Raw genomic sequence first — 5,764 nt, 5'->3', positions numbered from 1 at the left:
GCGTGTATTCCACTAAATTATATATCAGAGTTATCTTTATTTAGCACAAAGTCTCTCCCAAAATATGACTACCAAAATTATTAATAGTCTTTTACAAGATGAATCAAATAAGACAATTTAATATTTAGAGCTGATGCCTTTTATCTTTAGCATTTTGTAATTTTTTTTTTCCTTGACAATCTAATTTCTTCCCCACAGTTCACCAAGGTGGTAAACTATAAGTGAAGTAGAAAGGTATGACAATCATATTACAAAATATTGAAAAGGTTAAAGTAGTAAAGAACCTTTCCCAGGATATATGAGACATTAAGATTTTGGTATTTTATATTAGTGAAGAGATTACATTGAAAAAGGTAAATGGCACAACAAAAAGTCATTATTTTTAAACAGAAAGTTCATAAGGATTCTATATGATAATCTTGCTTTTGGTCTGGAATCTTAAATAATATTTTTATAATAATTTTACCTTAATTTAATTTATTTAAGCACAGCTAGAATTTATGCATGCATACATGTTTATGATTTAAATATATCTATATTTATCTCACACTTTAATATAGCATCTATCTAGAATCACCATAATATAGTATATTGTCAATACAAAATTCTTTATATTAATGTAAGATTTTTGATGTCTTTGGGGGTTACATTCTGTATGATAGAACCCTAACTGGTTTTATTATTAAGAGTTCAAAGAGCCTTTTAGCTGTGATAGTCCTTCCTGGATATTTGTGTTGAAGTTTGATCTCACTTACGTTTGGCTGTAGCCACGTTCTCTTGCCCTAAGATCCAGATTATTACAGCAGACGTTAGTCAATGCTCTCAAAGACTTCTAAGCCTGAGGACTTAATGAACGTGGCAGTCTAAATACAGGAACTTGTCTAATTGATTATTTCCCAAGATGACAGGGAATGCAATTTAAGGACAAATTTTTACAGCAAGTTGCAACGAGATTTACATTCATTAATTCAAAAGCATTCCTTTAACAGCTACTCTCTGCTGGGGCATTGTTCCAGACAAGCAATTCTCAAAGTGTGAACGATGTTACAATACAGGGGTCCTAGAGATTTTAGAAAAATCGGCCGGGCGCAGTGGCTCAAGCCTGTAATCCCAGCACTTTGGGAGGCCGAGATGGGCGGATCACGAGGTCAGGAGATCGAGACCATCCTGGCTAACACAGTGAAACCCCATCTCTACTAAAAAAAATACAAAAAACTAGCCGGGCGACGTGGCGGGCGCCTGTAGTCCCAGCTACTCGGGAGGCTGAGGCAGGAGAATGGCGTAAACCCGGGAGGCGGAGCTTGCAGTGAACTGAGATCCGGCCACTGCACTCCAGCCTGGGCGACAGAGCCAGACTCCGTCTCAAAAAAAAAAAAAAAAAAAAAAGAAAAATCATAATAATATTATGATATCTACTTTTTCCACTTTCCACATCTCAAGAGTATAAAGTCTTCTAGTGAAGTCTTCCAGGAGCTAAATGATACATTATATCACAAAAGATTGTATATAAAGACAGATATGAGAATCCAGCTGCCTTCTAGTAAGCCAGACATTAAAGAGATGCACAAAAATATAATATAAAGCCACTATTTCTCAATAAACATTTTTGTTTGGGAAAGTCTAATCTTTTAAATAAGTTATTTTTGCTATCATGTGTAATTATAGTTAATGAATAACTGGAATAGAATAAGTTTAAATATTGCTAAGTTTGAATTCCTAATACCATACATTTTGACAGCTATACACAAAAATGACATGTGGATTCATTCATAATATTTAAGGATATAAAGGGATTCTGACACCAAAAGATTTGTGAGCTGCTGTTCTAGGTTCTAGAATCTTAATGTTAATCAGTTTTCTTCTCCTGTTCTCGTGAAGCCATGATGGAAGTAGTATAGAGTACTTTAGAATGATCCTTACCTACATTATTGTTATTTGCTATTTTAAGCTTTGAGAAAAACTTGTTTTCAACTCTCAAGGAGTTCATGCCAGTTCCTGGAATAAAAAGAACATCTGGGGAAAATCCCAATTAGTGTTGTTTTGTCCTAGTTCTCTTATTTCCAATTTTTCCTTAGAGATACAAACGAAAGACCCCTAATTATAGATTTTAAAGTTTTCCTTATCCTCTTCCATTTGGCTACTAGGTGATTATACTGTGCAAAAACTTAGCTCCAGCTTTGCACAGTGGAAATATTGTAGCTGATGAGGCTTATCTGAGGCACAAGTATTGCTAATTCAAAACCTTTCCCAATACCCGGCCATGACGACTTAAAATATGGTCAACATTGGCAATTTTCGACAGTCTCTACAGAGAATGAACCATCTTTGTTTAAAAAAATGAAAGAAACGAAAACAAACAAAAAACTTAGGTCCATGTAAAGGACTTTACATCTAAATTTGTATTGAATGTACGGTCACTTAATTTTACAAACCGCCTCCATTTAACTTGCCCAGCTGTGTAATTAACGATGGTGCAATAGGCAGTTCTAAGACCCTTACAAGTCTAAGCTGTATAATTAACGGCAGTGCAATAAGCAATTCTAAGACCCTTACAAGTCAAATTACAAGCCTTCAGACCCTTACATGTCTAAGACCCTTGCAAGTCGAATTCTTTTGCGTTTTTTTGTCTCATATTTACTGACCCACAAGGCAATATACAAACCATATTACAACTATAATAGACAAATTATTTAATTCCAGGCCTCCCCCACTCTTTTTTTTTTTTCATTGTGATTTCTGGCTCTTCCACTGATTTGTACACATGCCTGTTTTCTCACAAATACTTTCTCATTCTGGCATCAAGAGAAACCATTTTCCACAGGCTTTGGAGAGAGACTACCTTGGTTGGAAGCCCAGCTTGGCCATGAATTACTTATTTGATCTCTGGCATGTTATCAGCATTTCTAGATCACTAGTTTTTCATCAATGAAATGAAAATAATTAGAGTACCTCTCATAAATTTATTATTAGAACCATATGGAGGAAAGCATGAAATGATTTTATAAACATGCTAGCACAATGAAAAATTGCAAGAAATGCTTGTTGTTATGACATTTTTGTTTTATTGTTAAGTCACCAAACCTGATGACTTTCATTTCTGCCAATGGAATGTCTCTGTATTCTGACAATCATTCAGTCTAAAATATACATTAATGTTTTCTTTGTAAACTTGTATACAAGTTACTTATCAAACAGAGCAGGCTAAGGTCGATTGGTGTTGGAATTTTTTTAATGAATACTATCTTTTGTTATTTGGATTTTTAAATTTCAGATATTAGTTGTGCTCTTTAAGCTGACATGAAAATAATATTTTGGTATTTTTTTAATGTGAAAGCTGAAATTTGGAATCAAGATGTGTTTAAGCAAAGAAAAAAAGGATATGCAGCCAATCAAATCAAATCAAACATTAGATTAAAATCATGAAATAATTTCATGTGAAAATCCTAATTCCAATTTTGTTGTGGACCAAGATATCTATTACTAATATGAAATTTGATTAAAATACAAATTATTATTTCAACTAATCCAAACCTAGAAAAAGTACAAAGGCACCAAAATGAAAACAGATTTGAGTGTTTGTTTTATTGATAATAATTCCATTAACCACTTCCAAACTTCAATATTTTTAAAATAAAAATCAGCCTCATGTATTTAGCTTTCTGTTTGCTTGTTTGTTTAAAAGTAAGCTCAGCTGGACAGGAAAATAATTTTAGCAGGAAGAACCTTTAGCTAAGAACTAGTCTACCTGTCCTTGAACTTTAGACCTTGTATGTTCCAAAGTTATTTCAATCAATTTTAAAATCTGTGCATCAGGAAAGTAACAATACGCTCTATTGTATGGGTTAAGTCTCACAAATAATGCACTTGCATGTACATGAGTTCTTTGACTTATTCAGTTCTTTTCTTAAAATATGATCTCCTCAGAGAAGACTTAAGGACCACCTGTCATTAATAGCTGCCTTCACTCTCTTCATCTTAGCCTGATTTGTTTTTTCCACAACAACTTTAACTCCTGAAAAACTGTACTTCTTAATTTGTTAATTGTTTATTATCTATCTCACTACATTGTAAACTCAGTGAAAGCAGGGGTTTGTTTCTATACTCTGCTATACATAGTTCCAGCTTCTAAAAGCAGTCCTGGTATATAACAGGTTCCTAAGAAATATCTGTCCAATGAATAGATGAATGAATGTATTTAGAAGTAGAATCTTGTTAAACATTTTTAGAAGCATTTAAAATGTTTTAGATGATATCTTAAGATATAATTTTATTATATTAACTCAAATTTGCAAGACTGCACAAATAAAAGTAATGAATATATATATATTTTTAAAAATGGGTAGTCTGATTTAATGGATGTGAGCGTAAACTTATTTCAGAGTTTATTTATATTTAACTATCTTCCTTATAAAATACAATGAAGTTATGAAAAGTACAGGTCAATCATATTTTAAAATATTTAAGAAAAATTTAAAAAGTTGCTAATTCATCCTTTTTTTTGAAATATATGTTTTAAAATCTCAAAATAAGCACCCATTTAACTAAGTAAATATGAGTGCTAGTCATTACTGATCAGTTACATTTTTTCCACCTTGAAAATTGTACTCAAAGTTTGAAAATAGACTACATAACTGCAAAACTTTAAGTAAAATATATGTGCATTCGCTACAAGTCTACCAATTGAAATTAACAATTACGACTTATTTTAAATAAAATCTACTATTTAAAATGTCATATTTTCATTTGTTTAAATTCTAGGATTTATTTTTCTTGAGTTATAACAACACCCCCATTTATTATTTCACAGTTTTTATAGATCGGAAGTCAGGCAGCATGTAACCGCTTCTCTGTTCAGGGTATTACAAGGCTAAAACCACGGATTAAGCCAGATCGCATTCTCATCTGGAGTATAGAAGCCATTTTTAAAGTTGAAAACGTATTGATACCTAAATAATCTTTCTGTACTACTTGTTATTTGATACTTTATTTTAGTGAGTTATCTAACCCTCCTAAAAATTTATTAAACTTTTCTCTATTCTGTGTCCTATAACTTTCCATCACTTTATTTCTCATCCTATTGCCAAATACTACACTCAACTTAAAAACTCTTACCTGCAAATGTTTCTGTGTTTTTAATTTCTAGAATTATAATAACTATCTCATTTCTCACAATATATTTAATATTTGAAAAAATGATTTTTGAGTTATAAAATACTTTTAAAACTTTGAAGTATTTGACATTTTAAAATAGAAAGATATTTATCATGAGACTCATAACTATTTGATTTTTAATACTCCTCTAAGAACTGTTTACACAAAACATTCTTTTTTTAAAAAATTCAGCGGGTTTTTTGGAAAGAGGTGGTGTATGGTTACATAAATAAGTTTTCTAGTGGTGATTTCTGAGATTTTGGTGCACCCATCACCCAAGCAATGTACACTGTCTCCAATTAGCAGTGTTTTATCCCTCACTTCCCTCCCTCTCTTTTCTCAGAGTCCACAAAGTCCACTGTATCATTCGTATGCCTTTGCATCCTCAAAGCTCAGCTCCCACTTGTGAGTGAGAATATACGATCTTTGGTATTCCATTCCTGAGTTACTTCACTTAGAATAATGGTCTCCAATTCCAGCCAGATTGCTGTGAATGCCATTATTTCATTCCTTTTTGTAGCTGAGTAGTATTCCATTTTTAATATATATATATAAATATGATATAAATATATATAAAAATATATATATTTCCATCTTATATAACACTTGTTGA

The 5,764-nt window shown here is 32.0% G+C and overlaps 1 non-coding gene across 1 annotated transcript; it reads left to right on the top strand.

Moving 5' to 3' along the window:
* Positions 1 to 2,173: 2,173 nt before the first annotated feature.
* LOC126951913 (U4 spliceosomal RNA) lies at positions 2,174 to 2,314 on the top strand. The gene has a single exon (XR_007724738.1). It is a non-coding gene; the product is annotated as a U4 spliceosomal RNA (small nuclear RNA).
* Positions 2,315 to 5,764: the final 3,450 nt, after the last annotated feature.

The sequence above is a fragment of the Macaca thibetana genome, chromosome 3 (genome assembly GCF_024542745.1).
Source record: "Macaca thibetana thibetana isolate TM-01 chromosome 3, ASM2454274v1, whole genome shotgun sequence".
Classification (NCBI taxonomy): Eukaryota; Metazoa; Chordata; class Mammalia; order Primates; family Cercopithecidae; genus Macaca; species Macaca thibetana.
The sequence above is the reverse complement of the archived record's forward strand: the minus strand, read 5'-3'. Positions and strand labels throughout refer to the sequence as shown.